The sequence below is a fragment of the Natator depressus genome, chromosome 8 (genome assembly GCF_965152275.1).
Source record: "Natator depressus isolate rNatDep1 chromosome 8, rNatDep2.hap1, whole genome shotgun sequence".
Lineage (NCBI taxonomy): Eukaryota > Metazoa > Chordata > Testudines > Cheloniidae > Natator > Natator depressus.
The window spans coordinates 45,634,014-45,646,156 of record NC_134241.1 but is presented as its reverse complement, the minus strand read 5'-3'; the positions used below and the strand labels follow the sequence as shown (position 1 = coordinate 45,646,156).

General features: G+C 44.1%; 1 protein-coding gene across 15 annotated transcripts in view; it reads left to right on the top strand.

The window, feature by feature from the left end:
• The first annotated feature begins 1,731 nt into the window (after nucleotides 1-1,731).
• PRRC2C (proline rich coiled-coil 2C) overlaps nucleotides 1,732-12,143 on the top strand; it is a 114,977-nt gene continuing 104,565 nt past the window's right edge. For all 15 annotated transcript variants that reach the window (XM_074960910.1, XM_074960907.1, XM_074960906.1 and 12 more), the window contains exon 1: nucleotides 1,732-1,888. The gene's annotated coding sequence lies outside the window, so the exon portion shown is untranslated. The remainder of the gene's footprint in view (nucleotides 1,889-12,143) is intronic.

Below are 12,143 nucleotides of genomic sequence, written 5' to 3'. Positions count from 1 at the left end.
AATGTTCAGAATTCATTATTCAGGCCCCACAAAAATCATAAGATTTTTTTTAAATAATACATTTTTGATTCCTTTTATTTTCATCCTGGCCTTTGAGTCTTTAGCACGCACAAAGGCCTGAAACTTACCTTGTCAGTTTTGCCAGCTCTTGCAATTTTTACATCAGTCTTGCCGTATTTTCTGATAGCCCCAGCTCCTGGAGACTTGTGTTTATGTGAGAATCTCTGCTTTCATTTTTTAAAAAAGTACACTTCTAGCCCTCACGGTTGCAGAGAAAATCTGGACAATATGACCCTTAAAGGCTCAAACATCAGAAGGCAGATAGAAAGACTCCAAATTTAAATTTTAATCTTATTTTTAAACCAGTCTTCTGATTTATTTTATGGCCCAACTGATGATTTTTGAATGCTTTTGGTTGGCAATTCTGTTTATGTAATCACTTGACTCTAGGACCTGGGGATTTAACGTAAAACATCAAACCTCATGAGAGTTTTTACAGGCTCTCTTCAGCAGTGCCAGCATCTCGCCGTATTTGGTAGTTTACTTAAACCACAGCTCATGGAAACAATTATATGTGAATCTCATATTTCATTTTTAAAATGAAAGTGAGGCCTTGCCTGCACACAATACTAGTACTGCTTTAGCTACACCGGTTTATCTCTAAAAAAGCCCCTTTATTTTGAGTCCCAGTCCAGTGCTGTATCCACTAGGCCACTACATGATACAACCTCGTTTGGGCTCGGTTACACCAGTACAGGTTATTCCTGTACAGGAAGGAGAATCCACTATACTGCTATATGGTGCCTTTACACCAATATAATAGCTTCCACACTACTGGCCGTACTGGTATAAATATATACTTTTAAAAAAAATCTCACCCCTATCTAAACTAGCTATACTGTACAAAAACTTTGGGTATGTCTACACTGCAATTAGACATCCACGGCTGGCTCATGTCAGCTGACTCGGGCTTGAGGGACTTGGGCTAACGAGCTATTTAATTGTTGCATCCCCACATCTGGAATCCTAGAACCCGCATTTCAGCCTGAACTCAAATGTCTACTAACTGCAATTAAACAACCCCTTGGCCTGAGCACCACAAACATGAGTCAACTGGTATGGGCAGCTGCAAGTTTTTAATTGCAGTATAGACATACCCTCTGTGAATAGCAGGTCTTAGTTTCTAGCTCTTGTCCTTGCAGAGAACAGATTGGAAACATAACCTGTGTGCACCTCACAAACTCAGAAAATAGAAGGGAAGGGAAGGGAAAGAATTTCCCATTTATTTTTCAAATCTCATGATTTTTTTAGCCTGATTCCTGGATGTTGGCAGGCTGGCAATACCTGCTCTTTGCCAAGGTGTGTGATAGCTCCTAATCCAGCATCCAACCAGCACAGCTTTCTTACAAGCCGAGCAGGGGCCTCAGGTTTACTGGGATTTGCAAACTTTGCTGTGTCCTGCAAGAGTCAGGAAGGCCAGGGAGGAATCTGGAGCTTCTCCAACCTCCTCTGGGCTGACCCCAAAAGAGAACCCTCGAGAAACCAAAGCCACGAGGTGCCCCTGGGGGTTAGAGTGACCTGAGTGTCCCGCACTTCCCACACCCGCTGCAGTGCCTGCCTCCCTGGAAGGGCAGTTCCAGCAGGCTCCTGCAGGTGGAGCTATCGACTCCCCGGAGAGGAGGAATCCGCCCAGGCTACTGCGGCAGCCAGGCATCACGTGACCGGTGCTGCGTGGGCGCTGCGCGGTGAGGTCAGACGCCGTTGGCGCCGGCTTGGCCGCCCGCCATCTTGGCCTCTGTGTGGAGGCGGTTCGCGCGGTGGTAGCGGCCTCACCGAGTCCCGCAGCCGGGTACAGGCCGCAGCGCCGACTCCGGACGCTGCGCGCCAGGTAAGAGGCCGCAAGGGAGCCGGGAGAGGGGAGCTGCCCGGCAGGCTCCTCCCTTAGTGGAGCGAAGCTCGCCGCCGCCGCTTCCCCCGCGGCCGGGCGGGGCCGGGCCGGGCCGGTGGGAGCGGCACTCAGATGGTAGCGGCCTGCGCCGCATGGCCTGGGGGGGCTCCGTCTGGGGCCCGCTCCCGCTCGGCGTGGGGGGAGCTTGGAGGGCCCAGGGGCTGCGGCGAGGGGAGAGGGTTCTGCCCGCTGGCATGGAGAAGGGAGAGGGCTCCCCGAGACCTTCCCGGGAGGAGATGATTGTGGGGGGCTCCCCGTTAGCCCTCTTTTGCTTTCTCCTGTGGGGGAAGGGGCCCGGCCCCATCGTGCTGCTGGGGGGGAGATGAGGCGAGGGTAAGGGGCCCAGCATACAGTGCTGCTCTGCGGGGAGGTGAGGTCAGGCGCGGGGGGAAGAGACCTGAGCCCCATAGCGCTGTTCCGGGGGAGGGTGAAACGAGCCCCATAGTGCTGGTCCCTGGAGCTGAGCAAAGGGGCCTTATTTCTTTGCAGTGAGTAATGGGTCCTTTTTTCTTCCTTTTCTTGAGGATGGCTTGGGTTGAACCTGTATTTCTCTCTTGGCTCCATGAGAAGAGTGATCGATTGGTTCTGCTCTTTGCAGGCACTGTGAGCTCCATGGGGCGCTGCAGAAGCAGCATCTCTTCCCTGCTCACCCCCAGGCGTATGAATAGCCACGAAGGGGAAGGCACTTGGTACAGGGATATTGTATGGTGAAACTGAGCTTTTTCCTCCCTATTGAGGCAACTGATCTCACAAATGGGTTGTTGCAAGTTTGGAGGCATGGGGCATCAAAGGGTCTTTTTGGTCAATGCAGTTTAGTTATTTTATCTCTTTCTTCCTCTTCCTCTAAAATATTTCAAATTTCTCATCTATCACTGGTCAAAGCATGGGCAATACAATTAATGCAGTTAATGTTAGTTTGTAGTTGCAGTTTTTGTTCCAATTTTATGCCCGTATTATGGGATACTTGCCTATCATGTCCAAGGTTCTATGCTCTATAATGTCTAGGTTATGATGAGACAGACGTTTTTGTACTACTTGAGGTGAACAGGATGAGTAGACATTGCAGGATTATTTCATTTAGCTTCAGAATAAAACCCAGCTCACTAAAGTCTTGTTTATGCCATTTTTACAGCAGTAGGAGTGCTAGTGTAGACATGGTTCCAGGAGGCTGCTGGCATTTTAACATGGTGCTGTCTAGATCTGCTGCTGGTCTACATTAAGCATTCTGGGCCTCACCACTGAGGGAAGCAATGGTTGGAAATTTTGGGGGCAAAGATTAATTATAGACACAGCCCAACAGATTTCCAAGAAAGTGCAATGTTTCTTTGCTGACTAATCAACAGGAAGCATCCCAGTCTGTAGTCAGAAGTGGTGTCCAATATACATGCTGTTCCATTGTGTTTCTCGTTATCCCATTGCCCCCACCCAGCCTGTCTCAGAGGATTCCAGACTTAAGTTTTTAAAAGTGACTTACAAAGGGAAATAGGAATTCATGAAGAAAAGAGTGAAATGTATGAAAAAGGCCTGAAGGGGGACTTTTGGGGAGTGAAGGCAGTGATGTTCTGAGGGTTTTGGTTTTTTTAATTGTTGTGTTTTTGTGTTAAGTAACAGGAATGTCAGACAGTTCTTCTCAGTTTTTTCTGGTCTCAGATGTGTAATGGGAGGTTTTTTCACCCCTTAATTCAAAGGCCTTTTTTCCTTCCCAAGTGTTTCTCAAGCATTTGAGTCAAATAGGTGTTGGCAAAAAATAAACTACAAAATTTTTGAACAGTTAGACTAAAAATCCATTTCCCTCTCAGTAGTTTAGTTTTCAGTCTCTTGTCCAGTGTGATATAGTTCCACTTGTCCTTCAATCTTCTACAGAATCTCTGATGTAAATTTTTTTTTAAAGAAACCTTCCAGTCTCCTTCCTACATAGTAGAGAAGCAAAATGGGCACAAAATTAATTTTATTCCCCTGGTAGGTCACCTTTGATATCTGTGCTGCTAGAAGCTTGTCAGTTCTCAGTTTTTCTTTCCATACTATGAAGTTCAGAGTAAAATGTCTTTTTTTTTTAATCAAGCTTAATATAGGGGCATTATAGTATGTTTGTTACTCAGTGTTGTTCTTTGAATTAAGAAATGAACATTTTCAGTCCTTAGGACTTGGTGCGCCTTTGACAAAAGCATGGCTTGTGCCATGGAGTACAGCATATTCTCTGATAAACATTAAAAGATGACATTTACCTTTTAAGAAAGTATATTTATAATGGATTTCAGTGGAGCTAAAATGGGAGGCAGCATGGTCTAATATCTAGATGGAGACTGGGTCTCATCACCTGTCTTCTGCTAGAACTAACATGCTGTGGCCTTGAATGTACCCACTCACTGCACTGCCTAATTTTCTTAATTTGTAAAATGGAGATCACCACTTTTGTAAAGTCCTTAGTAAGATAGATAAAATGTGAGATATATGTGCAAACCATTCTTCACAAGCCCTGCTTTTGAGGACTGTACCTTTCAAATGCAGTAGTAGCATAAATTCTCTTTACTCGTTATTTAAACCATTTAAATGGAAACATTGCTTTTGGAATAAACTTCTGCAAAAATAGTTGCAAAAGTTACAGTTGAGTTGAAGTTTTACTGGAGTACTTCTGGTTATATAGATTTATAGAATGCATCTTCAGCCTGTGGGGAAATCAGATATAACAGTCTGTTCTGAGAAGTGAAATGGTTGCAAGTAAAAGATTGCACATTTTAGGACAGCTTGTCTAGGGTGTTGCTATGCCTGGGTGGGTTTTTGTTTCAATCAGTAGAAGGTATGTAAGTAAGTAGATTGGGCATACTGTGTAGTATGACACTGGATCTGGGTTGTGAAGTCTTCATCCCAAATAACTTTATTTAATTAAATGGGGAAGTGACATCAAATTGATAGACAAGGCAGGTGACTTTAGTGGCTCTATTCGGTATGGACAGGCAACGTGTATCAGGGCAGCCAAATGAAAGATGTTGCAGTACTCAAGGTGGGATATACAGGGAGGCACTAGCCCAGTTCCCTGCTCTGCCACAGACTGTGTGATCTTGGGCAAGTCACTTAGTCTCTCTGTGCCTCAGTTCCCCATTTGTAAAAATGGGGGTAATACTTCCCTACTCACAGAGATGTTGTGAGGATAACTACACTCAAGATTATAAAGCACTCAGATCTGATTAAAAAAAAAGCTCTATGTAATTTTTATGAGGGCCTGGACAAAAGATTTGGGGCAAGTCTACACAACAATCTTAAATAGACTTATCTTAGGTTGACTTACAGCCACCACTTCCACACTACCCTCCTTTTGTCAGTGGCGCACTAGGAGCGCTTTCACCGACTGAAGAGGGGCACTGGGGTGGGCTGAGAGTGAGAGCTCTCAGCTCTGCACTGGAGCCCAGCTGCCCCTTGGGGCTTCTTGCCTCCCTGATCCCAGCCAGAACCAGGGGGACAGCCACTTGGGGCTTCTCACCTCTGGTGGGTAGATGCACCCCAGAGTCTGGTCAACTGCCGTGTTTCCAGCAGGGATCCAGGACCTGGCGGGCAGCAGCACTCGGAGCAGGGAGCCTGGGCAGCAGCCCAGCTTGGAGTGGAGACCTGACAGCAGCCTGGCTCGGGAGCCGACTTGCTTGTCAATTTCACGGCTCTGTCGGAACCGTGAAATTGACAAGAATGACAGCCAACAGCCCATGTAAGGAATGCAGTGTCTACACAGACACTGTGTTGCCCTAACTACACTGATATAAGCCCAATGCGTCTCATGGAGATGGAGTTATGATGGTGTAATAGGGCACTTAAATAGGCGGGAGGAAGTCTGTAGTGGAGACACTGACATAGTTGGGTCAACATATGCTGCTTTATGTAGACTTAACTCTAGTCTAGACCAAGTATATGATATGAAGCTGAAAAGACAAGATGATGGAGATATTGAGGGGGAAGAAGCCCTCACGCTAGCAACGAGGATTTAGAGTTATACACTGAGAGAATTCTTTCCCTCTTCTAGCAACAAACCTGGGGGAGAAGGACAGGAACTTCAAATTTATCAGACACCCTAAATCCAGAGGTTGCTGTAAATGATGATGTCTTCAGGCAGGGTACAAGAGAAAAGTAACCTGATAACACCCTCTCCATTTCCATTAGCTAGGGATGGAGGCTGGACTCGACATCATGGAATTGCCACGTTGCTTACTGGTAGAACCTTTCCTCATTGTTTGTATTGATCTAAGGCTTTCGTAGTCCAATCTGTTTGCCCTGTAATTTTTTTAAGCCTTAGTTTTAATTTTATAGATCCTGACACAGAATTGATAATGTATTAGCTATAACATGAACAGAAAGAAAAGGAGTACTTGTGGCACCTTAGAGACTAACCAATTTATTTGAGCATGAGCTTTCGTGAGCTACAGCTCACTTCATCGGATGCATACTGTGGAAATTGCAGAAGACATTATATACACAGAGACCATGAAACAATACCTCCTCCCACCCCACTCTCCTGCTGGTAATAGCTTATCTAAAGTGATCATCAAGTTGGGCCATTTCCAGCACAAATCCAGGTTTTCTCACCCTCCGCCCCCCCACAGACAAACTCACTCTCTTGCTGGTAATAGCCCATCCAAAGTGACCACTCTCTTCACAATGTGTATGATAATCAAGGTGGGCCATTTCTTGCAGAAATCCAGGTTCTCTCACCCCCCTCCAAAAACCACACACACAAACTCACTCTCCTGCTGGTAATAGCCTATCCAAAGTGACCACTCTCCTTACAACCTGCATGAAAATCAAGGTGGGCCATTTCCAGCACAAATACAGGTTTTCTCACTCCCCCACCCCCATACACACACAAACTCACTCTCCTGCTGGCAATAGCTCATCCAAACTGATCACTCTCCCCACAATGTGCATGACAATCAAGGTGGGCCACTTCCAGCATAAATCCAAGTTTAACCAGAACGTCTGGGGGGGCTAGGAAAAAACAAGGGGAAATAGGCTACCTTGCATAATGACTTAGCCACTCCCAGTCTCTATTTAAGCCTAAATTAATAGTATCCAATTTGCAAATGAATTCCAATTCAGCAGTTTCTCGCTGGAGTCTGGATTTGAAGTTTTTTTGTTGTAAGATAGCGACCTTCATGTCTCTGATTGCGTGACCAGAGAGATTGAAGTGTTCTCCGACTGGTTTATGAATGTTATAATTCTTGACATCTGATTTGTGTCCATTTATTCTTTTACGTAGAGACTGTCCAGTTTGACCAATGTACATGGCAGAGGGGCATTGCTGGCGCATGATGGCATATATCACATTGGTGGATGTGCAGGTGAACGAGCCTCTGATAGTGTGGCTGATGTTATTAGGCCCTGTGATGGTGTCCTCTGAATAGATATGTGGGCACAGTTGGCAACGGGCTTTGTTGCAAGGCTAGGTTCCTGGGTTAGTGGTTCTGTTGTGTGGTATGTGGTTGTTGGTGAGTATTTGCTTCAGGTTGGGGGGCTGTCTATAGGCAAGGACTGGCCTGTCTCCCAAGATTTGTGAGAGTGTTGGGTCATCCTTCAGGATAGGTTGTAGATCCTTAATAATGCGTTGGAGGGGTTTTAGTTGGGGGCTGAAGGTGACGGCTAGTGGCGTTCTGTTATTTTCTTTGTTAGGCCTGTCCTGTAGTAGGTGACTTCTGGGAACTCTTCTGGCTCTATCAATCTGTTTCTTCACTTCCGCAGGTGGGTATTGTAGTTGTAAGAATGCTTGATAGAGATCTTGTAGGTGTTTGTCTCTGTCTGAGGGGTTGGAGCAAATGCGGTTGTATCGCAGAGCTTGGCTGTAGACGATGGATTGTGTGGTGTGTTAAACTTGGATTTATGCTGGAAGTGGCCCACCTTGATTGTCATGCACATTGTGGGGAGAGTGGTCAGTTTGGATGAGCTATTGCCAGCAGGAGAGTGAGTGTGTGTGTGTGGGGGGGGGGGGGGTGAGAGAACCTGGATTTCTGCAGGAAATGGCCCACCTTGATGATCACTTTAGATAAGCTATTACCAGCAGGAGAGTGGGGTGGGAGGAGGTATTGTTTCATGGTGTCTGTGTATATAATGTCTTCTGCAATTTCCACAGTATGTATCCGATGAAGTGAGCTCACGTAAGCTTATGCTCAAATAAATTGGTTAGTCTCTAAGGTGCCACAAGTACTCCTTTTCTTTTTGCGAATACAGACTAACATGGCTGTTACTCTGAAATATGAACAGAAACAGGTCAGAAAAGAACACAGCTGAAAGATGTGAAAAAAGATGAACGTTGGATAGGTTTGTTAAACTGGGGGGAGGGGGAGATCTAAACTTGTGACCGCACGAGAGTTAAAAACACAAGGAGCAGAAGACGGAGATAGAAATTGTAATGAAGTACGAAGATAGTGTAATAAAATGCAGAGATGAAAACAGTTTCAATATCTACAGTATACAAACTAACAAATAGACTACTGTTTTTATTATGAATACCTCAACACTACATAACATTAAGTTTTTAGCATTTCTTTATAAACTGTTAGTTACAGATTGCGCTAACGCATGTTGTTTTTTATAATTTGTACTCTTTAAATTTAATGTAGTACTTTTTTAGTTAATGGCAAAATGAGACTACTAGTGCAAAAACACAGGTCAAAAGCAAACGCTGTACCTTTGTGTCCAAGGTATGTGTCAAACATTTATTTGACAAATAAAATTTGCAGAATGTTGCAGAATTTTAAAGTATTGTGTGCATAATTTTATTTTTTTTGGCGCAGAATTTTTTATTTTTTTGGTACAGAATGCCCTCAGGAGTAACACTGGAAATTCAGGTCCCATCTAGCCTGAAAGGTGGTTGGCTGGAGAACTGATAAATCATAATATCACAAGAGTCAAAGGTGTTGGACAGTTGAGAAGAAGAGGGATTTTTACTTGGACTATTTTAAATGCTACTTACTGTTAAACATCTTTTTCAACTTAAAATCATAACAGAGCCTTTAGTAAGAGGAAGGCTTTATTAAAGATTCAAATATTTCATTTAGGTGTAAGATTGAAGTAGACATCCTCTGAGATAGGAACGGCCATACTGGATCGGACTAAAGGTCCACCTAGCCCAGTATCCTGTCTTCCGACAGTGGCCAATGCCAGGTGCTTCACAGGGGGGAGAACCTCTGAATTGATATTTGATATTCCTGACTTTTTTGCTTGCTTGCTTAGAAAAATTAACTTTAAAAAAAAAAGGCAAGAAAACCTTTCAGGCCTTCGTCATGCATCATAAAGTAGCAAAAAAGCACAAGCCCAGCTTTAAAAAAAAATCAGATTATCATGTGACCTTTAATACTTTTCCTTTTGTCCCTAGTCCTAGTGGAACTCACTTACAAAATTTTTCTTAAAAATTACATGAATATATTCTCATATTATAGAATTAGAATTTATAATCCCTGTTACATTATAGCTCAAATATCTCATCATAGATCTTAATTAAAACTATCTTTAGATTTTTCCTCAAAAAGCATTTTCTAAAAAAAATCTGATTTAATTTAAAAACTGATTTTTTTTTTAATTTTTAAAAAAAACATTGATTTTTATCCATCCTGTCAGAAGACTAATGTTAGTGGCGAAGAATCTCTTGGAAAAAGTTTTTTTCCCCCAGTTGTTTGACTGCTCACTGCTTCAAGAATAAAATGCAAAACGTAATTTGATGGGTTCCAAGTAAGGATGTGTAGTCCCTTATAGTATTTTATTCCCTTCCAGATTAATGCTCTGACAACTTTTTCACTTGTCAAAGATAAATTATTTCATTTATGGGTCTTGCCCTGTGATACTGTTTATACTTGTGGTTGAAGTCCAGGAAAAGTACCTGAAGCTTGATTTTACATAAAATGTAAATTACGTGTTTTTTACACACGACGTCTGGCAAATTTTTTGAAAGCAATGGATTAGTCCACATGAAATTCTTTCCACCCTCACAAGTTGGAGAGGATATTGCAGTCAGGTTATTTTCTTACAAAACAGAAACGAAAACAAAATATTGTATATAGAATAGAGTGAGATATTACAAGTAGATATTTGGAATAGCTATTCTGGAATAAACTGTTCTGAAATTCCATAATAGCTCCCTGTGTGAACACACCATTCAAGAATGTCACTTTATTCCAGAAAAATTAGTGTCCTTATGTTTTTCCCCCAGAATAGTTAGTCCAGTCAATTTCCCCACGTATGCAAGCACTTATTGTGCACATCTCCTTTTGAATAGCATCTTCTCCAAAAGCATAGATGTATTGAGAAAGTAAAAAGTAGATAGGGGACATACAGGGCACAAATCATGTTTGTTCTGGCAAATTCATTTCTAGAGTGGAAAGAAGGGCTTAAACACTTAACCACTAGAACATCTTTTGTGCATTGATATAAATAATTCTGGAATGAAGTTTAATTTGCAGTTGGGCATGGGAGCTGCCCTGAAAAAATTTCCTGAAGGGAGCTGAGTCTAGAGCAGCGGAGGGCAAACTACAGCCCGCGGGCTGGATCCAGCCCATCAAGGCTTTCAGTCCAGCCCGTGGGCTTGCTAGTCCCCTGGCGCATTGGGGCTGAAGCAGGCTCCCTGCCTGCCCTGGCCCACCGCCGCTCCCGGAAGAGGCTGGCACCATGTCCTTGCAGGCCCTGTGGGAGGGGAGGGGCAGAGGGCTCCATGTGCTGCCCTCGCCTGCAGGCACCACCCCAGCCAATTGGAGTGTAGAGACAGTGCTCACGGCAGAGACAGTGTGTGGAGCACCATGGCCCCCCTGCCTAGGAGACGGATTGGCTGCTGGCCACTTCCAGAGCGCAGCGCAGTGTCAGAACAGCTAGGGACTAGCCTGCCTTAGCTGGGCAGCACCACCAATGGGACTTTTAACAGCCCAGTGCCTTACATTCCGTGACCCAGTCCTGCCCTAAAACCACTGCCCTAAAGGCTCAGAAACCGGAAGGCAATTAAAAAGAACCCCAGCTGATTATTTTTCAATATCTCATTACTTTTTAAGCCAATCTTATCATTTTGGGGTCTAAACACATTTTGAACAATTGGGATTGGCGATACTTGATATCGTATAATGAACTACAGAAAGACAATCAGATACTACAGTGATGAGTGATATAAGAACCTCTACAAAACAGACTATGCCAATACCAGTCCCCTCAGTCAAGACTCTTCAGCTGGTGGAATCTTGTAATTCATAGGTATGAGATTGTATTTTGAACAGGGTGTTTTTATGTTGTATATCTGGCATAGGTTGTGTAACTGCTGCAGTGTTTGGCAACTCTGTAGACTTTAACATTCTTAACTGTAATTCAAGAAATGGTAGGGGAAGCTTGCTATTCGTTGCATATGTGGTGAAGCATTGATGCTTCATGACTAGTAGAGCAAGTACAAGTTTCGCACCTTGGACACAAGTGTTTACAGATGTGCTTTATTAAAAGGTTCTGTTATGTACCCTTACTCTTGTCCCCTTTTCTTAATATTTAGCACTTTTAGACCATATGATTTTGTAAAACCAGTAAATTTATATGGGGAACTCGGTAAACTACTCTTAATCCATTTTAAAAACTGATTAGATTTAAAGTTGGCTTTAACGAAGCTAGAGGGCATGTTTAAGGCATGTTGAACACAACTGTAGCAATGGCTATTTATTAGAAGCATAAAGTGAGATTTGCTCACCTGTTGCTTCTTTACCTGCATTTTACCATCCCTGACCAATTAATTCTTTTCTCCTGGGGCAATTCCATGCCACTGCTTGCATAATTAATGAGCCACGCATTTTTATTTTTTGCACAGAAAAAAGCTTCTGCTGGAAAGTTGCTGCAGTTCTGCCTTTTGCCCACCAGAGGGTGCTGTGATGATAGAACAGAGCAGCAGCTCCCAGCCAGCTAGGGAAGAGAGAGGGCCTGCCTTCTTCACAGTGCCTGTCAGGCCAGATCAGGAGATGGGGGATATGGGGAGACAGACAGCATGGGGCTGCTGTGGGGTCAGACAGGGACTCATAAGGGCTAGTGGGGGAGGACAGATTGGGACGGGCTGAATGGGAGTGGAGGCCCAGGGCCACATTGGGACGGGGGTTGGCTGAGTGGGGGCACAGACACATGGGGACAGGGTAGGGGTGGAGGGCCACATGGGGATGGGGGGAGGGGGTGTCTGAGTGGGGGTGGAGGGACACATGGGGGTACAGGG